Source organism: Rhinatrema bivittatum, chromosome 2, assembly GCF_901001135.1.
Source record: "Rhinatrema bivittatum chromosome 2, aRhiBiv1.1, whole genome shotgun sequence".
Lineage (NCBI taxonomy): Eukaryota > Metazoa > Chordata > Amphibia > Gymnophiona > Rhinatrematidae > Rhinatrema > Rhinatrema bivittatum.
In genome coordinates, this window is record NC_042616.1 from 54,137,824 (window position 1) to 54,161,669 (window position 23,846).

General features: G+C 42.5%; 1 protein-coding gene across 1 annotated transcript in view; it reads left to right on the top strand.

Annotated features, from left to right (window-relative positions):
* The window catches only part of LOC115083972 (mucin-19-like), a 100,874-nt gene that overhangs the window by 60,774 nt on the left and 16,254 nt on the right, over nt 1–23,846 (top strand). The window contains exon 3 of the mRNA XM_029588153.1: nt 6,202–6,326. The gene's annotated coding sequence lies outside the window, so the exon portion shown is untranslated. The remainder of the gene's footprint in view (nt 1–6,201; nt 6,327–23,846) is intronic.

A 23,846-nucleotide genomic window follows, 5' to 3' on the forward strand; every position in this document is an offset into this window, starting at 1 on the left:
TCAGCTCCTTTACCTTTCTCCCCTAACATACAATCACCATAGTGGCATATATTAAGGAACATTTCTGGCCACAATTTACTTCTAACCCTACAACCTGATCACACTTGCAAGCTCAACTATAGAATTTGGATGATTTGTATTGTAATTCAGTTTAATGTTATTGTTTGATTAACTAGTGAATGCCTATTGCTTATATGAGTATCACTTAGCACCAATTAGGAATTTAGAGGGACACACACAACTGTGCTTTACACCTGATAATACCAAGGTTAGTTGTTAGGAAACACTTTTTAGGCCCCTTTGCTATGGCCCATCGTCGTGGACCTGTTGGTGTGCCACTCTTGCCATTGAAGGTGGCACAAGAGGGAAATGATTATGGGGCAGTCTAATTGGAGACTAATGCTAAGACTATTGCTCACTCAGCTCCAGAATCCTTCATTGTCTGTAGCCTGCTTGCAACTAAAAACTTTAACTGACCTCAGATTCAAGACTTTGGAAGACATCTGGAATACATTTAGGCTCTGCACAAGCCTGATGCTCAAAGGTCATGAATTACAGATAGCAAATGGCTGAAAAGAATACAATAAGTTCTTGGAGGAGAAGTCCATTACCTGCTATTAAATTAAGTTGACTTAGAAAATAGCCACTGCCTTGCTAAAATTGTTTCTAAGAAATAGAGCTATAAATATTATAATCAACAGATCTGGAATTTTTCCAGATGTTACGAGAGCCACGCAGAGTAGGAGGAGGGAATTCTTAGCCTTAAAACAATTAGCAGAGAGAAAGTAGGAGCCCAAATGTTGATCCGTTACCCCTGTAAATGTATGGTTAAATTAAATAATGAGAATTACATCATTATGAACCTTTGGAATTAAAAGATTTTTGGAGGCTAAGAACTTACTGGGGATGGTGGTTGCTGAATAATGGTATTCGCATAATGGGTATATTGGGGTATAATTATCCAGCTAATGTAAGAAGTAATTATTCCTTGATAAATTGCTCAAGCTAAAATTTTGATTCCCTTTATTTCATGGTAATTAGAATGCCTAAATAGATTCATAAATATTTTGTTTGTTGTTTCTTTTTAAGAAATTGCTATCTCTGTTTAGGCCATTCGTGCTAGGTAAATGATATGTATTTGTCATTAATTATAAAACTCAATAAGATTAAATGAAAAAAAAAAAAAAGAAAATAGCCACTGCGATTACTAGCAACGGTAACATGGATAGACTAGTTTTTGGGTACTTGCCAGGTTCTTAGTGCCTGGATTGGCCACTGTTGGAAACAGGATGCTGGGCTTGATGGACCCTTGGTCGGACCCAGTATGGCATGTTCTTATGTTCTTAAGCTACATTCCAGACTACATTCTTGGATTATCTGTAATCAACTGAGAGGCCTCAACTGATATCAGAGTTTCTCTCCCTGCCCCCTGGAGATGAAATGATCGAGGACAAAAGAAACTCAGAAGAAGCAGAACACGTCTGTCAAAAGCAAGGCCAGAAACAAAAGAGCCTTAATGTGGGTGGGAGTGTGTTTTCAGGTTTAAGTAGTTTAGCTCACTGTCCTATTGCGTAAGTGGATTATCACCATAGGCTCACAGGCATTCTCTGATGGTTTAAACCTATATAATACAGCTCTTACAAGATACTGGGAGAGACAGGCTGTGTGCTTTCCTCCTGTGTTGAAAGTCTGGCTGTGTCTCCAAGGATATGCAATAATAAATTTATATTTGCTTCAACTAAATTCTTTTGTAATATCCTTGTGTCCAAATATCTGCAGAGAAGCGCTGTTACAAAGTGAGATAATATATACACCTTTTCCTATGATGTTGAGTTGACCTAGTTATATCAGGATAAATCCACAATTTCTGACCATAAAATGTAAGTAATCTATTATGAAGATAATATCTAAACAGACGGTATTCTGTCAACCAAAAAGGCAAAGGATACCAACAGTGGCTCTATTAATGATCTCAAGCTTTTGCGATAATTCAAGAATATAATCAAATCAAGGGTTAAATCCTGAGACTGGTTTTCTAACCGGCAATTTCTTGAACTTGTGGCAAAAAATATGCTTTTGTAAAAACAGGCATTGCGGCTGTAGATATCTTAAGAACAGAGGATAAGTAGATTCTTAAACAGTTCTGTAGGTGATAGTAAAGGGGAAATTTTAAAACTCTCAGTTCAAGCTTCTCAGGGAATTTTCATTATTTTCAAACTTAGTATAAATCAAATCAGATTGAACCAAGCCACTTTGAGTTTTTTCAACTGAGGCAATACAAGATTCTAGAATTTCCATTTTCTCACTCTGAGATTGAACTTGTTTTTTCCATAGCCAGAATCCGGTGATTAGTGTCCAAAGAAATCTTGGTTAATGAAGAAAATAGAAAGTCTCATGAGAGACCCAGAGCATTCCAAAGCAACATCCAGTGTTATAACAGAGGGCTTTAAAGCGAGGTTTCACAGCCAGGGTTCCCTGCACCATATACCCTAGATTCAATGCAAAACCTGCCCCAAGATCTCAAAAGGGGTTTGTGTCGAGACCCTGCTGGAGGGCCAACCACACAGATAGCCCCAAAAGAGGGGGGTCTCTCTCTCCAGCAGGAACACAGTTTCGCGGTAGCGTAGGTAATACAGGACCTCTGACTTCCCTTCTCGACTATCCCTCTAATATCAGCATCACCAGTCTCACCCCTGGCAAAACCGGCAGAGTCAGCAAATGGTCTGTCGGCCCCCGATGATGAGGAAAGGCATAATCGGTACACCAGGGCTCAAAGCGATCTCCTGGCCAGCGGGTTTGGCATCCACTTCAGCTCCATCCCGCAGGTGGCACTCGCATCTGGAAAGAAGGACTGTGTTTTTTGCATGAGAACTCCCTCGATTCCATGGCTGATGTAAATCCGGGTAAGGGAGAATTAGAAGAAATCTCCCTACCTTAGCTTTCTGCTTTGTATGTGGCATCAAGATTAAGGAAAAGAGGTAAAAAGAGGTGTTAGGGAATGAGAGCACTCTTGTACAACTTCCACATGAGGCGGCCATCTTGGTTCCCCTCCTCAGCTACAGAATTTCTTAATAGCTTCTTTGAAGGAAAGAAGTCCTGGTCACAGTACAGTTTCTGTACGAATTCAGTGATAGCTGTTAGGAGGGGCATATATCCCTCCCTGTCACTTTGACAAATTGCAGATCTCACTTTGGTCCAAATGAACTAAGTGTACTTGAGAAATTTACTAAATTCAGTTCATCTGCTGTAAAAATCAACTAATTTAACTCTCTATCAGTTTGTTTATAACTTTTAAACAGGAAAACTAATTTGTTAGTGCTATAGAAATTAGTTTTCTCCTTTGTGTTTGTGTATGAGAGACAATTTGTTTCCTCCCCCCCCCCCCCCCACCCCCTTTCTCTTTGCTTCTTCCTTATCTGCAAACTCTAACTCCTCAACTCCCTGTGTCCTTTCAGGTTCTAAAGTTTCATTACTGGTAATTGTCTATGCAGCAACTGAATTGTTAATATCCCCAAGAGGGATTTCTTGTCCCTTTGTGACCAGACTCTGAATTTCTGCATAAGTATGCATTCCTACTGCAAGTGCAGACAGAAACTGAGCTTTGATTCTGGGATTCGGAGCCGATTCCCGCTCTGAGATTTAGGCACACTGCAGTTCAACTCAATGCGGTAAATCAGTTACACTATTCTGAAATGTATACTGATAGAACTATGACAGCAGACAGACAAAAGCATAAGGTATATCTGCAAACAGTTCTTGGCAGTTTACAACTTCTGCTGAAAGAGGCAGGTAACTATATCAGTAGTCAAATCAGAGCTTTGTCCTAGCATTTTAAATTCCCTCAAGTCAGCTGTTTCTGTTTGGCTCAGTAATTCTGCTAGAGCATTAAAATTTGTTGCGACTGGTCTGGCCAGATGTGTATCAGAAACCTGGATAGCGGAAGCAGTGCTAAACTGACACATGATGGACATGTATTGTTTCTGCCACTTTCTAGCACTTACTATATATATATCTCACAAACTATATATATATCAGACAAACAACCACTAATCCCATTCTCAATGAATGTAACTTTGACATAATATGTAATATCCTGTTCATCAGACATCAAATGGAAGTGATGGCCTGAATGGTGTTATACCATGCCACAGAACACACACACACAATCTTATAAAAGCAAATCTCAGGGTACTAAATATGGTACAAAATCATCAAAGACAAATAACATCACACAGCAATACAGCAATATTGCGTAAATCAATAAAAGCAAATAGCATTACAATAACAAAGATAGGACTAAAGAAAAATTTTATACAAAGATACTTCCCTCATAGGTTTTTCTTTCTATATGAGAGTGCATCCTGGGAAATGAAGACAGTTACAGGCTCGGAGACTTCATGAACTGGCTACCAGTGTTATGCTTGCCAGCCGCGGAACCCCACGGCCAGCCTCACTCACTCAACGCCGCACATTGCAGCTGTGCCAGCCCCAGGCTTCCTGACAGCGATGGGGGGCCACCACAGCCACTCTTCTTCGCGGCTCTGAGCTGTCAATCCAATGCCACTGACTCCTGCTTCTTCACAGCTATCTGAGCAACTGGAATCCGCCGCTAAGTCCCTCTTTGTGGCCAGGCTGTCGCCAACACCTCCAGATCTTCACAGCTGAAATGCCGCCGACTTCGTCCTGCACCCAGCATTGTCCTAGGCATGCACGCGCCTCTCTTCTACATTTAAAGGGCCTGCGGTGGGAAAAGCCCTGCGGCCCTTATGGATGATATCATCGACCTAGACCTATTTAAGACTAGATCCTGCTTCCAGCCTTTGCCTTGGCAATAGGTCTTCTCTCTTCGGAGTGTGGATTGCCTTCCTGAGTTCCTGATCTTCATCCTTTGTTCCTCGGACTGATCTCGGTTTTGAATTTGGGCTGGACCTTGACCACGAGCTACACCGCCTGCCTCAACCCTTGCCTGGATATTGACCTTGAGCTTCATTGTCTGTTTCTGACCCTGGCTTGCGCAACTGTGATTCTTCTTCCACCTGGACCTCCATCTCTGCAGAGGCCCCAAGTCCAGCCGGCCCCGGCACCCAAGTTCTCAACTTAAGGGGAACATGGTCTGGTTGTGGTGAAGCCGCAGCTGGGCCTCTGCTTTCCCTCAGCCTTGCCTACCGACGGTTAGAACCTATGGGGCTTCTCCCCACAGGTAGCGTCAACTCCCCCTTGGTCCAAGGGTCCATCTGCACAACAACTGGCCCTTGTCCATGGCTCATTTAAAGAATATTGTCAATTGCAGTTTCTCTTATACTCTCATTCTCTAGCTTTAATCTAGGTTTTATTGCAAGTGCAATTGATTTAATTTGCACAGCTTTGACAACATTTATGGCCAGCTATAGCTCATTAGGCTATGGCTTATTAGACATCCTGGTACTGTCTGACTCTAAGCACTGGCCTTCCCTTTACCTGACAGAGAACAGATGTGTTCCTTGCTCTTTTCTCAGTGCTTATTACTGAGCAAGAGATAAAGGGAAAAAAAAACATTTTCATGCCTTAATTATCCTTATACTTAAGCTAAGAGCAATATCTATATACATAGATCCACATTTATTGGTTTATTGGTGATCGCTTTGATCCACTATTAACCCCACCTTTGCATGCAGTCTCTTCCGATTAACTAAAAATAACTCCCTAAAATAAATTTTCACGGTGTTATCCACCGACTTAATTTTACTTCTATTGTGCTTTTGGATTTTTGAGCAAACAAGAGGTATCAGGAAATTCTTAAAATACCACTTTGGATAAATGAGCGTATAAATTGAAGTATGGGAATTTATATGCTCATCTGCCCAAAGCAATAGAGAGCAAGAATGAGAAAACTGGCCAGACTGGGTATACCAACCAGATTGTCCCTTATCTGTTGACATGTAACTGTGCAGTCCGAAAGACATAAAACAGAGTGCAAGTGTGTGGGTTTTTTTTTTGTATTTTTAATTCTTTGTGTAATCTCCCACATTTAACACTAAAATCAGATGAGCATATGTAAGATATTATGAGAGCAACTGCCATTTTATTCACCCTAATTTATTTATTTATTTTACAATAATGTATGAATTGCCAGTAGCATGTTGATGTCCCAAACCTTTTTGTTTTTATGTTTTGTTTTTTTTCAAGTGGTAAACTGTGATTATTTTCATTTTCCCTACTTAGGGATTCAGATCCCAAAGCCTGACATCTTGTCTATGATTGAGCAAGGACAGGAGCCTTGTGCCAGGCCTTCCAAACGAAGGAAACTGAAGAGTCTCGCCCACAGACCCCAGAAACCTGCATCAGTGGTAAGAGAAATATAAAAAAGATTTAGGTCGTGCCATGTTGTGGTGGTGATCCAGAGCTCCGACCGCAACACACACAAAAAAAGAGACAAGACAGCAAGAACAGGAGCTTCAGTTCAAAGCTACCTTCTGAAAAACAGTCTTTAATACTCATGGTATTCGGGCCTGGATTTATCAATAGGCCTACTAGGGCAGCAAAAATCTGGGGGCAGCAGGCTAGCTGAAGAAGTCCTGCCTTCCTGGTGTGCTGAATCTCACTCAGAAGAAAACAGCTCTCTGCTTCCTTATCCAGCGGCAGGAGGGGAGAGGGTGAGCCTAGAGAAGACAGCAAAAAGGGGAGGTTTAGGAGCGAGCACTAAAAAATTTCATAAATGTTAAAAATGTAATCTCTTTAAAAAAAAAAAAAAAAAAGAATTAACTTTAAAGGACTGATGATTATATATGACCTTCAGCAGTGAAAATACTGAATGGAAACAGATTCAGCAACTGCGGGTTGGTATGATGGTCCAATTATTCACTGAGGGGCGGATTTTAAAACCCCTGCGCGCGCCTAAGTCCCGGGGCTTTCGAAACGGGGAGGGAGGGGGCGTGTCCGGGGCGTTCCCGAAACGACGCGGCGTTTCGGGGGTGTGGCGCCGGCCCGGGGGCGTGGTCGAGGCCTCCGGACCACGCCCCCGGGACCAGAGGACGGAGCGGGGCTGCTGGCGACGCGCGCAAAGTTAAGGGGGGGTTTAGATAGGGCCGTGGGGGTGGGTTAGGTAGGGGAAGGGAGGGGAAGGTGGGGGAGGGCGAAGAAAAGTTCCCTCCGAGGCCGCTCCGAAATCGGAGCGGCCTCGGAGGGAACAGGCAGGCCGCGCTGGGCTCAGCACGCGCAGGTTGCACAAATGTGCACCCCCTTGCGCGCGCCGACCCCGGATTTTATAAGATACGCGCGGCTACGCGCGTATCTTATAAAATCTGGTGTACTTTTGTTCGCGCCGGTGGCGCGAACAAAAGTACCCGCACGCGTAGTGTTTGAAAATCCGCCCCTGAGGTATTTTCTCGATTATTATTTTTTTTTTTTGAGTATTTAAATTCTTAAAGGACTTGATTGCAGTGTTTTGTTCTCATTAGTATAAAATTAACACACAAGTGGGGGGGACATAAACACATCAAGAGATGAATCCACAGAAGAAGGGTGTGTTCAAATGCTTAAGTTCATGTATGGTGAGTGGCGTGTCGTTTGCTTAGCCCCCAGAATGCTAATTGGTCCTATTTGACGTCCTTAGTTCACAATCTAAATTTGTCCTTATATATGTTTCCTCCTAACATGACTGTATGGACGGCGGGGGGGGGGTTTACGATTCCTAGGACACTTGGCTGATGATGGCCGTATTAAACCATTCATGGGACTGGTTGAGAAGTTCCACGTGTCGACCATGACCCGTTTTTTATTTTTTTTTTAATGCAAAGATGTCACAGAGATAATCAGGGAACACTCCGGGGTAAAGGAGAGAGGGGGATAGAAGGCCCTCTTAGTTGTAAATGGAAAGTGGACCATCTTATATAAATCAATACGGCTGCACTCTGAAAAAGACACCTCACCTAGGCTAATTCAGGCATGGAATCAGGATATGGTTACTGCTTTGGATAATGTGGATTAGAAATCCAATTGGAAATGGGTCTGACAAATTACTATCTTTTGTAAGGGGCAGGAGTTGCAATATAAATTGTTGAACAGGCTGTACCGCACTCCGGTCTTTTATGCTAGGTTTAGCAATGTTAGTTCAACTTGTAGGAGGGAGTGTGGGCTTCCTGGTAATTTTTATTACATATGGAGGGAGTGTCCGGATGCCCTAGGGTTAAGAGGGTGGTTGCCGATTTATTCAGGATATATGTGAACTAAGTTTGCGGGTAGACCCAGCTCTCTTTTTGATAGGGAGATGTCTAATCGATGGAAAATGAGGGGTTATAGGAAGTTGGTGGGTCACTTATTACATGCAACACGCTTGACTGTGGCTCACCAATGGATAAGCTCTCCTACTATCCTCTTTTGGGAATCTGAGATGTTGGATATTGCTCTTATGGAAAAACTTACTTTTTCTTTGAAAGATCAGTCAGAAAGATACCAAGATATTTGCGGACCATATTGGAGGTGGGAGGTGGGGGCAAAGGTAGTTTGATGATTTGTACTGAATATGTGGATGTTCATCTGAAATGCCTAACGTACCAATTATTCTTATATTTTATAGTATTGTAAAGTTTTGAAAAGTTATAAAGAGTTAAAAAAAAATGTCTTAATGCATGAAGTAATTTTATTTATATTAGTTCAAATAACAGGCAGTCTTGTCTGTGTCAAGGCTGAAAGAGTGTAATTCAATTAGAAAGAATAACAACACTGTCGGTCCCCCGCCACGGGCCTTGTTTCACAATAGCTGCATCGGGAGGGACAGAGTCAAGTTAGTGATACAATTAGTCTATACACAAACAAAACAAATTGTGAATATAAATGAAACATACATGAAAAGCCCCCAAAAAAGAAAGAAACATGACTGCTCCTGCCTGACACCTATAACACTGGTTGGAAGGTGTGTTTTCCTGCTGCCCATCACCGCGGTGGTGTTTGAAGGGACTCCCTGTGCTTCGACGAAGCGTTGCCCACTGTTGATGTCATTCTTGGGTGCCGGGCTATTTATCGGAGGTGTGGATGCCAGTGGCACTCATGCCGTGGGGCATGCGTACAATGAAGCCCGACAAAGGAGCATGCCCCTTTGTGCGCCCCTTCATGCGCAGAGGTGAGCACATCTCCTTGATTCCATGAAACATGCATCCAGCCTCCTCAAAAATGAACTCAAACGATAACTATTGAGTACCTTAACTTTCCAAATATGTATCAATTGTCAATTCCAACAAACATAGGTCAAGAACGCTCTACTGCAAGTAGAATCTGTTGACCTAAACAGATTTCTTCACACAGAACTCTCAAAAATATTACATTAACACCTCTCTCTACTCTCATTACAGCTAATACATTATAGTAATTCTTCTTGTTAATGCACATTTAATTGCGAAGAAATCGACAATAATTTATGATTTGTTGGCTTCGGAGAATTATGACTGTTTTTGCATAACTGAAACCTGGCTGAAAGATTATCATGTACCCATCCTTAACCATTGTTGACCTCCCAACTTCTCCTTTCTTTTTAAATCCAGACAAGGCAGGAGGGGAGGTGGCCTTGCTAACTTCTTTAAATCTTTTCTGAATTTTTCTGATCTAGATATCTCTCTACACGAAACTTAAAACATCTGTTTAATTTACTGTCCAGCAGGACTTCTTTCTCAATAACACTTCTCCTCTTCTTGAATCTGTTCTAAACCTGAACCTTGACCTTACTAACGCTATAATTTTAGGAGATTTCAAATTAAACCTTGATGCTCCATCTCTGTCCCACTCTGCTCAAAGCTTGACTGAAACTCTGTCCTCCTGTGGTTGGACCTGGCCTTTATTAACTTTGCTGTTTTCTCTTTAGACAAAGCTATGATTCCCTGGAGTGACTATTTTCTTCTATCCTTCTCACTCATTCCTGTTGACAGGCAACATAACACCACATCTTTGATGAAGAGGGGCCATATAGATCCTCAACTATTAGCTTCAGAATTAAGACCCATATTAGAAAATAATACCTGTGACTGGCCAGAAGAGTGTTATGGTTATTGATGTTTGGGTGGATCCTTGGACACTGTGGCAGCTGACCACGCCCATGGGGGGCAGTCCCGTGAGGGACCACAGTGTCAGGCTAGACTCTGGACACACAAACACAGATTTCAATCTTTATTTAAACAGTTTGGGAAACCACCAGAGGTGGCAGTAGTGTGTAGTAGATGTTGAGCCTGACTGGGCGAGTATCCCACAGAATGCTGGAACAGCGAATCCTCTGCTTGGCTGTGCTGTAGTGGAAAGAGACTGAGAGTTATGAGTACGCAGTGAGAAACATACAGAGTCCCAGGTAGAATAGGAGAAGCTCCGAGACAGAGCAGGCCCTCGAGGAGCGAGTACCTGATCCCTTAGAGTAGAGAGACTCAGTGGTATTGTACTCACACAGCGATTCCTCTAGACAAGAGGTCTGGCACTGGAACAGAGGGCAGGCCCTCGAGGAGCGAGTACCTGGTTCCAGGGAAGCAGTACTGTAGAATAGATGGTAGTTATACTCACAGATGGAAACTGTTAGTGAAGTCTTCCAAGTAGAAAGGGTTGTAGATGCAGGCAGCAACTCAGGGAACATGGGCCCTCAAGGAGCGAATACTGGTTTCCTGATAGCAACTGAAAGAAGCACAAGAGGCCCCTGAGGAGCGGGTACCCCATTACCAATAAGAGTTCCAGATAATGCTGGAGTGGCAGAGTAGCTTCGGCACGGAGAGCGAATCCCATCCATAGAGTTCCGGGGGGGGGGGGGGGGTTGCTAACTCGATTAGCTAGCAAAGGTTTTAGGCTTAAATATCCGGGCAGTGTGACGTCATCTCAGGATCGTGCCAACAAGGAAATAAAGATGAGGGCGGCGTACGCACGCGCGCCCTATGGTACCTTGGAGGAGCATGGCAGGAAGCAGCACCAAAGCCGGTCCGGGGACGCCAGAGAGGACGGCAGACAGACGGCGTGGCAGCCAGTAGTCCGAGGTGAGCGGGAGGAGCCGCAAGAAGAGTGAGGTGGGTGGGGCGAAGCTGTCGTAGACCGAGGGTCACAACAGTACCCCCCTTCAAAGAGCGGACTCCAACTCTTGTACCTGGTCTTGGTTTCCGAGGATGCATCTGGTGAAACTGATGAAGCATCGCTTTATCTAGGATATTAGCCATCGGTTTCCAAGAATTTTCTTCAGGGCCGTAACCTTCCCAAGACAGAAGGTATTCCCAAGTCTTGCCACGTCTTCTTACATCTAGAATGGCTTCGAACTTGTATTCTAGGTCTTCTTCTGCATTGATAGAAGATGGTTCAGAAGACTTGAATGAGAACTCACTGAGAATGAGTGGCTTCAGAAGTGAAATGTGGAATGTGTTCTGGATTTTCAATCCAGGCGGTAGTTTCAGACTGTATGTAATGTTGCCAAGACGTTGGAGGATTGGAAACAGTCCAACGTAGTGAGGAGCAAATCGAGAGGAGGGTAACTTTAGTCTAAGATGCTTAGTGGATAGCCAGACTTTGTCACCAGGTTGAAACACAGGCGCTTTAGAATGGTGAGCGTCGTAGGACTTCTTAGCTCGATCACCCGCTTTAGTTAGCATTTCTTTAGTCTGAGTCCATCGTTGATGGATATCATCAGCAGTGGATTGAGCTGCTGGGGACGACACTGAGAGCTTCAGTGGAAGTGGCGGTGAAGGTAAACGTCCATATACCACTTCAAAAGGTGTTGATCCAGTCGATGATGCTGGATGTGAATTAATGGCGAATTCAGCCCTTGGTAACAGCTCGGCCCAGTTATTCTGACGGCAACTCACATAGGCCTGAATGAACTGTTTCAGGGTCCTATTCATCCTTTCAGTTTGGCCATTTGATTGTGGATGATAGGCAGATGTATAATCCAGAGAGATGTCAAATAGTTTGCACAAAGCCTTCCAGAATCTTGCCGTGAATTGAGATCCTCTGTCCGAGACTATGTGCTTCAGTAGGCCGTGAAGGCGAAAGATGTGTGCGATGAAGAGCTTTGCAAGCTCCAAGGCTGAGGGAAAGCCAGGCAGCGCCATGAAATGAGTCATCTTGCTGAAACGGTCAACAGTGATGGTATTCATTCCTCCAGAAAGAGGTAGATCAACTACAAAGTCAGTAGCGATGTGAGTCCATGGCTGTTCCGGAGCTGGCAGTGGTTGTAGCAATCCCCAAGGCTAACCAGAAGTAGACTTATGTTTGGCACAGTTGGAGCATGACGCTACATAGGAGTATGTGTCTTCCTAGATAGTTGGCCACCAATAGTACTTCTGTAATTTCAGCAGGGTACAACGTTGACCAGGATGGCCAGCCAGCTTGGAATCATGAGCCCAGTATAGAAGTTTCTTTCTGAGGTGTTTTGGCACAATTGTTTTACCAGCAGGCACAGAATGGGTAGCCGCCAAGATGACTTTCTTCGGGTCGATGATGTGCTGAGGTTCTTCAGGAACATCCTCCGAGAGAAAGTAGCGTGACAAGGCATCAGCTCTGGTATTCTTGTCTCCGGGACAATATTTGAGCACGAAGTCAAAGCGATCAAAAAACAAGTACCATCTGGCTTGTCTGTGGTTAAGACGTTGCGCATGACGAAAATACTCTAGATTCTTGTGGTCCGTGAATACGGTAATTTGATGTTGGGCGCCTTTGAGCCAAGGCCACCATTCCTCGAATGGAAGTTTAATAGCCAGGAGCTCTTTTTCTCCGATCCCATAGTTCTTCTCTGCAGGAGAAAAGCGTCGCAAGAAGAAAGAGCAGGGATGTAAGGCTTTAGAATCTTCGGTTTGGCTTAACACAGCCCCTACTCCAACATCTGAAGCATCAACCTCCACGATGAAGGGTCTATTGGGGTCCGGGTGACATAGACATGGCTCAGTGGAAAAGGCAGTCTTTAATTCTTCGAACGCGGAAATGGCCTCTGCAAACCATTTAGAAGCGTTGACCCCTTTCCGTGTCATTGCAGTTAAGGGCACAGTTAAAGAAGAGTAGTTCTTTATAAAACTTCTATAGTAATTTGTGAACCCCAAAAATCGTCTTAGGGCCTTCAAACTGATAGGTTGAGACCAATTCTTGATACTCTCTAATATTTTGGGATCTATCCGGAAGCCTTGTTTTGATACGATAAAGCCAAGGAAAGGCACAGAATCTTTATGAAATTCGCACTTTTGACAGCTTGGTGTAGAGGCAGTGTTCTCGAAGTCTCAGTAATACTTGCTTGACATCTGCTAGATGAGTAGGCATATCCTGTGAGAATATCAGGATGTCATCTAGGTAAAAAACGACACTTTTGTACAGCAGGTCCCACAGAATGTCGTTCATGTTCTGAAATACAGCAGGAGCGTTGCACAGGCTGAAGGGCATTACCAAATATTCGAAATGGCCATCTCGAGTGTTGAAAGCTGTTTTCCACTTGTCGCGGATGCGAACCAAGTTATAGGCTCTCTTTAGGTCAAGTTTTGAGAATATCTTGGCTCCTTGAAGTCAATCAAACAGCTCTGAGATCAAAGATAAGGGGTATCGGTCTTTAATCGTGATCTCGTTCAGACCTCGATAGTCAATACAAGGACGCAGAGTACTGTCCTTCTTCCCCATGAAGAAGAAGCCTGTGCCCGCATGAGACTTAGATGGTCTAATAAACCTTTTTGCAAGTTTTCCTCAATGTACTCGGACATGGCCTTGTTCTCTACCATTGACAGTGGGTAGACATGTCCCTTAGGAGGTTCAGCATTAGGTTTCAGTCTTATGGCGCAGTCATAAGATCTATGTGGCAGAAGGATGTCAGCAGCTTCTTTGGAGAAAACATCATGGAATGATGCGTACTGAGGCGGCAGCCCTGGCATCACTGGAGTTGTAGGCATGCAGAGAATAGGAAAGACCTCCTTTAGGCATTTGCCATGACATTCTGGGCCCCAACAGGAGAGTTCCAATGTAGCCCAGTTGAATTGTGGCATGTGCAGCTGCAACCAAGGTAACCCCAGAACGATAGGGTGCATGGCCTTCTCTAACACAAAGAAGAAAATTGACTCAGTATGGAGGTTACAACTGGTAACATCACCCGGTAATGGCTCTCCGTGAATATACGAGTAGTGGAATCTTCAAAGTGGTGAGGGGAATCCTCAAATGTTCCAGAAGTTGTTGTAGAATAAAATTCGTTCTTGCCCCTGAGTCCACCAGGGCAAGGGTTTGGAATTCCAACGGTCCGCAGATCAGAGAGACAGGGAGAGAGAGCGGAGGAGAGGGCGTAGTAAGGCCTAAGAAAAGTCCTCCCGTAGGACTTAGGCCCGTCCGTTTCCCGGACAGATGGGGCATGTTTGGACTGCATGACCAGCTTGTCCACAATACATGCACAAACCATTCCTCTTCCGAAGTCTTCTCTCTTTGGATGTCAGGTGACTGTGACCAAGTTGCATCGGTTCTTCACCACTGGCAACAGGCATTACAGGAACCATCCTGAGTGCAGGCTTAGCAGGAACTTCTTTCTGAACAGGTCCTTTATCAGGCTTGAGTTCTTGCACCTTATCACGAAGCCGGTGATCAATTCTAGTAGTTAAGGCCACTAACTCATCCAGCGAGTCAGGTGTCTCACGAGTGGCCAGATCGTCCTTCAAGCGGGAATCCAAACCTCTGAAGAGAGTTTTCAGGCATCTAGGGTCCCAAAATAATTCAGTAGCAAGAGTCTTGAACTCTATAGCAAAATCAGCCAGTGGTCGGTTGCCTTGCTTCAGGTCCACCAAAGCAGAACCAGCAACAGTGTGTCGGGCAGGATCATCAAAAACGGATTTGAACAAGTCCATAAATCCATCAATATCCTGGAGTATAGGATCTTTGCGTTCCCACAACGCGGAAGCCCAAGATAAGGCCCTTCCATCAAGATAAGATAGAATGTAAGTAGTCTTGGCGTAGGCTGTAGGGAAGTGAGAGGGTTGTAATGCAAAATGCATGCAGCACTGGTTTAAGAAGTCTCTAGTTCTTTGAATCTCCCCAGAGAAACGAACTGGAGCAGCAAGAGGCACAGTAGTCTTTACAGTTAGTTCAGGTAACTGACCTTCATTACTGGAAGTAGAGCCTTGATTCTTCTGTGCGTGCAACTGATGAAACATAGTAGTGAGTTTCTCCAATGCGTCTTGTTGTTCAGCAATGTGCAGGGCCAGGCCTGGGACAGCCTGCAAGGCATTGAGCTGAGCCGGACCCATGAAGTTAGCAATCTGTTATGGTTATTGATGTTTGGGTGGATCCTTGGACACTGTGGCAGCTGACCACGCCCATGGAGGCAGTCCCGTGAGGGACCATGGTGTCAGGCTAGACTCTGGACACACAAACACAGATCTGAATCTTTATTTAAACAGTTTGGGAAACTATCAGAGGTGGCAGTAGTGAGTAGTAGATGTTGAGCCCGACTGGGTGAGTATCCCACAGGATGCTGGAACAGCGAATCCTCTGCTTGGCTGTGCTGTAGTGGAAAGAGACTGAGAGTTATGAGTACACAGTGAGAAACATACAGAGTCCCAGGTTGAATAGGAGAAGCTTTGAGACAGGGAGAGCAGGCCCTCGAGGAGCGAGTACCTGGTTCCAGGGAAGCAGTACTGTGGAATAGATGGTAGTTGTATTCACAGATGGAAACTGTTAGTGAAGTCTTCCAAGTAGAAAGGGTTGTAGATGCAGGCAGCGACTCAGGGAACATGGGCCCTCGAGGAGCGAGTACAGGTTTCCTGATAGCACCTGAAAGAGGCAGAAGAGGCCCCTGAGGAGCTGGTACCCCATTAGCAATAAGAGTTCTAGATAACGCTGGAGTGGCAGAGTAGCTTCGGTACGGAAAGCGAATCCCATCCGTAGAGTTTGCTAACTCAATTAGCTAGCAAATGTTGTAGGCGTAAATATCCGAGCAGCATGACGTTATGTCAGGGGGACGCCCCTGAGGATCACACCAATGAGGAAATAAAGATGAGGGTGGGATGTGCGCGCGCGCCCTATGGTACCTTGGAGGAGCATGGCGGGAAGCAGCCCCAAAGCCGGTCTGGGGACGCCGGAGAGGACGGCAGACAGACGCCACGGCAACCAGTAGTCCGAGGTGAGCGGGAGGAGCCGCAAGAAGAGTGAGGTAGGTGGGGCGAAGCTGTCGTAGAACGACGGTCACAACAAAGAGTTCCTAGAACACTGGAATACTTCATTATTATCAGTGCTCGACAGTCATTTATACCTCTGAAGCCTTTCCTTATGGAAAAGATCAAATGTCACCCCATGATTTAATAACAGCTTACAAAAGAAAAACCGTGAGCTGAGAAGGGTAGAGAGAAAATGGCACCTGTCACCAAATCTTACCAATAAACTATGATTTAATTCAAAACTTCAAAAATCAAGATTCGATTACCGCAGCAAAAAGAGTTTACATTTACTCCAGATTTGCAATCGTACTCATTCACTCGAAGACATTATATTCCTCCATTAAAAAGATAGTTATGCCCAACTCTGATTCCATTGTTTTTCATCCGGCTTTCCAGGTAATGAACATTGCAGAGACATTTACTCTACATTTCACTGATAAGACTAAATATGTAACTAGCAGCTTTCCTCTCTCTACTAATGATATTCTTGATGACTTAATTTTTGATGACCCATTGTAGGATAAATTTGCATCTGAATTTGCATCTGAATTTGAGATTATACATATCATTAATCCCTCTCCTAACCCTCTCAATTTGTGCTCTACAACCCTACTGAAATTGCTTAAATCAGATACAGCTTTCTTTGGCACTGATTTCATAAATTCTTCTTTAAAGCAGGGCTTTCTCCCAGATTCCTTGAAATGAGCAACGATTCGTCCAATAATTTTAAAAGCCTCTGACGTCCCTACTCTTTTTTTCAAGCTATCATCCAATTTCATCGTTACCGTTTTTGGCAAAAATATTGGAAATAGCTGTATTTCATTAGTTTAATCTCACCCACTTTTATGCCCTCCCTTGTAATTTGACCCTCACACCGCTCAGGCCTCGCTCCATGGACTTATAACTTACCAATTTTTCTTCGCTATGCTATATGCCCCCCAATGCCATGTGCTTATATTGTTATTGTTTGTGTTCTCCATATTTCTTCAAATGCCTTTATTTCCTTAATTCCCCTTGCCCCCGTCCTTGTTTCATGTAACTTTCTTTCTCTGTTAACAATGTTCGATGTAAACCGGCATGATGTACCTACGAATGTCAGTAGATAAAAATCTTAAATAAATAAATAATAACTTTTTTGAAATGAATAATATCTTTGACCAGTACCAATTTGACTTTAGAAAACATCATAGTACGGAGCTTCTTCTTTTTTCAACATTCGACACGGTGAGACTGGGTTTTGACCGGGGTTCAGCTTTTCTTCTATATCTTCTTGACATTTCTTTTGTGGATCACCAAATTCTCCTGCCTAGATTATGCTCTCTTGGTATTTCTGGAGCTGTTCTTTCTTGATTTACTTCTTATCTTTCTAATAGGAACCAACAGGTCACTACCCAACTCAATTCTTCTTTGTGGTTCCATTTAGGCTCTGGTGTTTCTCAAGGATCTGCTCTTTCCACATCTACTTAACACCCCTATGCCATATTCTTTCTAATCTTGGTATTCTCTATAAACTTTATGTTGATATACAGTTCTTCTTTCCTCTCAAAGAAACATGGGCACAAACTGAATCTTTTCTTTGTACTTGTCTATCAACTATCCAAAGATGGCTAAGTCATAATAAATTGGCACTCAATATTTCTAAAACCAAAATTATCATCTTATCTGCTTTCCAAATCAAAATATACCTAATAGTTTTCAATTTAATAATCAGATGATCCCATTCACTCAGAAAGTTCATAATCGTGGAATCATTGACCCCACTCTATCAGTGCATGATTATGTAAGATTTCTCACCCAATCTTCTTTTCACAAATTAAGACTTCTCCGACATCTAAAACCTCTTCTCACCTCAACTGATTTCTGCTCTGCCCTATAATCTTTTATTCTCTAGCATTAACTACTGTAACTCACTCTTAATCAGTTTGCCCGTCCATACCACCTGGTTATTGCAGATTATACAGAATTCAGCTGCTAGGCTTTTGACAGGAACTCCAATCTGTGAACATATCACCCCTGTTTTGGAATCCCTTCACTGGCTCCCTATTACACACTGAATCCAACACAAGTTGGCTACAATTATACATTCTTCTATTCATAACTGACTCTTCCAGGTTAAAGCACCTATTAAGCTTTTAACCGTACACTCTACGGTAACACTTTATATTTATCCTGCCTTATCTTCCTTCCAGCTTGTCGCAAGCTTCCAAGTTCTCTTTCCCTGTTGATTGTAACTTTGACTTATTCCCACCTATTGTTTAGCTCTCGTTTACTTGAATTGTTACTCCAGTTATTCCCTGTTAAATGTAAACCGATCCGATATGGTTATTACTAAGAAGGTCGGTATAAAAAACTGTTAAATAAATAAATAAATAAATAAATAAATAATATCCACTCTTCCTGGATATCTATCCTTAAAATCCATACTCCTATTAGATCACTAAGATCCTCCTCCCAGTTGATTCTCGATGTTCCTTCCCCTAGAGTAGTCCATCTGGAAGAGACTAGAAAATGAACATTTTCTTCTGCAGGTCCTCTCCTATGGAATTCCCTTACAAATGAACTAAGAAACCTCAATGAAAAATCCTTCTTTAGAAAAGCCTTAAAAACATACTTATTCAAGAAAGCTTTCCCCAAGCAGGCGGACAGTACATAATTATACCACGCCTCCCTTGATTACATATTCTGACAGGGAACCGATTTATCCACTATGGTAATTTTGTATTTTAATTTATGTTTTAAGTTTTTTAGTTAATTTTATTTTGTAATGCTTTATTTACGTGTAACTTATTATGTTTTATTGTACCCTGCCCTGAACATAGGATGGGCGATAATAAATGTTTTAAAATAAATAAATACAAAATGAAAGAAAAATACACCTGAAAAACCGAATCAAACAATGCCAGTAGCTAGATTGTATATATATATAGTAAAAATATGCCAACATAAGGGAGAACACTACAGGCAACCTAGTATTAAAATGGATGTTTTGGTAAAAAGACTGATCGCAGAGAAAACGTCAATCGAGACGAATATAAATGTAAGAGAACTTAAAGGCATAAACAAAAAAAGGTTATTTTATATACTAAATAGTGATATGTATGTATATATATATATATATATATATATATATATGTATAAGTGGACACAGATTCAGATAGAGGACAGGCTGTACAGTGGCCACAGGGAGTGTGGGCGTAAACAGTCAGGGACAGGGAAGCCTCCCTATGGAGATCTGAATGTACAAGCATATCACAAAGGTTTCTGCCCCTCCGAAAAGCGAAACGAGAGGGTTCATTAAAGATAGAATGAGGGACTAGTACTGACCAATGCCATTTAATACTGTACAAATCTCCCCAATGCGGCTCGAATAAGGTAGGTTGCAGGTGAGTCTCTCTGTGGTTGGTACTGTAGTGGGCAAAAATAACTCCCGATTAGCGTAAAATCTTTATCTACTTTTTCACATCCTCATATGAATAAATAGTATTGTCTTAAACACACTTCTGATTGCAATTCTAGTGGAGTAATTTATGCATGAGATATTTGTATGCCTTTTTAATAATGCGTGCCGGATTGCATGGTCTGTGCATGTAAAAGGAGTGGAGGAGTAGCCTAGTGGTTAAAGCAGTGGGCTATGAACCAGGAGACCAGGGTTCGAGTCCTGCGTTCGCTCCTTGTGACCTTGGGTACAAACTTAGGGCTGGATTTTCTAACACCACAGGAATTTGTGAATCCCGCTGGTGCGGTGCGGTGTGATCACTGCCAGCTTTCACACCCAATAGCACCACCTTTCATGGCATGCTACTGGCAGCGATAAGGTGTCCTACCTTTTTGCCGTCAGTGAAGTCGTCGTGGAGTCTGCCCCGACGACATCCCGACTCCTCACCTTCCAGTGCGGACTCCGCCCCGATTTAGCTATCACACGTGAAAAGGGACTTTTCGCGTGCGATCCCTTTAGAAAATGACCCCCTTAGATTGTAAGCCCTCTGGGGATAGGGAAATATCTACAGTACCTGAATGTAATCCACTTTGAAGCACTGAAAAAGTGCAAAAAGCAGAATAAAGTAAATCTATAAAATATAATCTGAGCGTGAAATGCAGAGCCTCCTTAGCCTAAAGAATTGATCAGTGGGGATATTATCTCTGAGCATACAAGGATGATTGCTGTCATAACGCAATAGATTGTTCCTATCAGTAGGTTTGTGAAAAATGGAGGTTATAAGTGAACCATCACTAACTATAACCAAAGTATCCAGAAAAGATATCTTAGATGAATCCAAACTGTAAGAAAAATGAAGATGGGGATCTCGAGTATTAAGCCAATCCATAAATGTGAAGAATTGGACATCTGTACTTGTCAAAAGGATAAAAATATCATCAATAAAGCAAAGCCAAATTGGAATAAATTGATGAAAAATATCATTATAAATCTAGTCAACTTCAAATTGAGATACACATAAATTTGCTATGTCGGGAGCCCCCATAAAAGTGCCTTTAATCTGTTTGTAGAAAACCCCTTTAAAGCTAAAGAAAGTTTTAGTGAGAGCAATACTGGCCAACTGAAGCAAAAAAGAAGTAGGAATACATGAATTAGGTGGCCTCTGATTTAGAAAGAACTCCACTAATGAAAGAGCACGATCTTGAGGAATGTTGGTATATAAGGATTCAATTTCTAGGGTGGCTAGGTAGAATCCACGAGAAGGTAATTGTAAATCTTGTAGAATAGTGATAAAATGGCCAGAGTCATGAACATATGATGGGATCTCCAAAACAAACGGTTGGATGAATTTATCAACAAACTTAGGCCTAGATTCATCATTCCGTGAAGAAAAAAGGGGTGGGGGGCGAAAGTGTGCAGCCGGCTGCGTCGTGGCGGTGCCGCACTCTATCGTCCCCATAGAGCCAATAGAAAGGCGGTGTTAAATCCGGAACTACTGCTGGCGATAACGTCCGAAACATTAGTGCGTGCTGCGGTGCCACCACCTCATTAGCCTTAACCCCGCCCAAACTCCATCCCTTCCCCTAATTTAAATTTTACTGCCACGATGAGCCCATTATTGCATGCATTAGGCCGTTATCGTGATAGCCCACGGCATTTTAAAGAATGACCCTGTTAGAGAGGGGTTTCAAAAGAAATCCAGTCCCAGAAGGGTTATGTAAAGTTTTGTGAATCTTAGGTAAAATATAAATAACTGGTGTGGTGGAAATTTCTACATAAGGAAGTCTGCTTCACGAGATGTCAAGTAATGATACTCTAAACCCTTCTGAATAAGCGTAGATATCATTTGTTGGAGTGCAGGTGTGGGATCCTCAGACAAAGGTTGGTAAAAATCAGTACTGGATAACTGTCTCTGAAGTTCAGCAATATAGCGGGTGGTATCTAAAACAACAATACCGCTACCTTTATCAGTGGGTTTTATTGTGACAGTAGTATCATTCTGTAAAGACTTTACGGCCAACTGATGTGATTTAGATAAATTATGGAAGTGACAGCATGGTGAAGGTGGTAGCAAAGATAAATCAGTGTTGTTTCATGTACTCTGACATCATTTTGGATGTGTGGACCTGCCTTGATTGTTTTTCTTTTTTCCCTGCTGTATGCTGTGGTATTCCTCCTTTGTGATTGGTTCCTTCAATAGTGACGTCTTACTTCTCGACATCAGTCTGTATGTGGGGCTTACTTGTTTATTTGGCGCGCTTTGTAGTGTATTTAACTACTTGCCGGCACTATCTGGTTCAGCAGTCTAAAGCGCATATCTCTTCATCTTGAAGGTATGTTTCTTCCTTCGGGGGGTTTTCCTGTATTTATATATTGGTTTCACATTTATTGGTTTGGTAGAGATTTAATGATTCTCCTTGAATACGTTTTCACTCTCTGACTGATGCATTTTTTTCTTTTATCGATGCTCCATTCAACTTGATGTCAGTATATATGTGCGTTTGGACATTTAAGTCCCTTGCTTAACTTTACTAAGTTTTATATTTATATATATATATATATATTTATATTTATATTTATTTATTTATTTATTTAGTTTTGGTTTTTATATACCGGGAGTTCCTGTATACAATACATATCACTCCGGTTCACATTTAACAGAGTTAACTATCGCCGGGGAGGCGGTTTACATGGAACATATCGAATAAAACGGATAATCTATATATATATATATATATATATATATATATGTGTGTGTGTGTGTGTGTGTGTGTATATATTTATTTATTTATTTATTTATGTATTTGGGTTTTTTCTATACCGGCATTCATGAACAGATCACATCATGCCGGTTTACATTAGAACAAGGGGTGCATAGAACAATAAAACTATAACTGGTGCATTAGGGTTGCAGTTACAATGAAACAAGGTAATAGAATTGGGAGAAGAAGAGGAGAGCAGTATAGGTTAACATAAGTTAATTATTTACAGTGCCCGTAGGCTACATTGTTTGGGTGGAATTGGAGGTGGTTAAGAGTTGTCTGGGAAGGCTTGTTTAAATAACCAAGTCTTCAATCTTTTTCGGAACGTTGGTAGGCAGGGTTCTTGGCGCAGATTCATGGGGATGGAGTTCCAGAGTGAGGTCCTGCAGTCGAGAAAGCCCGGTCTCTTGAAGTTGTATGCCAGGTGGATTTTGTGTTCGGTACCTGGAGGGATCCTCTGTAGGCTTATATATATATATATAGATAGATAGATAGATAGATATAGATATATATAGATATCACTATTTAGTATATATAAAAAACTTTTTTTGTTTATGCCTTTAAGTTCTCTTACATTTATATTCGTCTCGATTGACGTTTTCTCTGCGATCAGTCTTGTTACCAAAACAACATCCATTTTAATGCTAGGTTGCCTGTGGTGTTCTCCCTTATGTTGGCATATTTTTAATATATATATTCAATCTAGCTACCGGCATTTTTTGATTCAGTTTTTCAGGTGTATTTTTCTTTCATTTTTTAGTCATGTTTCTTTCTTTTTTGGGGCTTTTCATGTATGTTTCATCTACATTCACAGTTTGTTTTGTTTACAGACTCATTGTATCACTGGCTTGAAGATCCTTGTGTTCTCATTCTCTCTCCCTCCCGATGCAGCCATTGTGAAACACGGCCCGTGTCGGGGGACTGACAGTGCTGCTGTTCTAATTGAATTACATTCTTTCAGCCTTTACCCAGACAAGACTGCCTATTAGTTGAACTAATATAAATAAAATTACTTTATGCATTAAGAAATTTTTGTCTGAAGATGAACTTAAGCATTTCAACACACATGTTATTGAGAGGGCAGTTTACAAAAATTTGTAAAATAAAAGGCAGATGGGAGGGGGGGGGGGGAACCTCTTTGTGCATTTTTGCTGTCATTTCACAGGGAGTAACTTGCTAGAACAAGAAGCCAATACTTGAAGTCCCCACCAAGATTGTATAAGAAGTCAATTTGGGATTGAGGTGATGCATTGGGGACCAGGTGGTGGTTGGGGAAATAGCAGAGCAAGACTGTGCCAGATCTGAGAGAACAATACGAGAGTGAGATGGAACCAGAGGGAGAGGTTGAGGACAGATGCATACTAAGGACATGCATATGTCCCGGGGCTTTGAAAAAGGGGTGGGGCGGGGCGGCGGTTTGGGGTGGTCCCGAGTCCTCCAGCACAGCGGCTGTGCCAGGGGTTGGCGTGCTGGCAGCTAGCCGGCAGACGTAACTCCTGCATTAAAGGTAGGGGGGGGGATTTAGATAGGGCAGTGGGGAGCGGCCTCGGA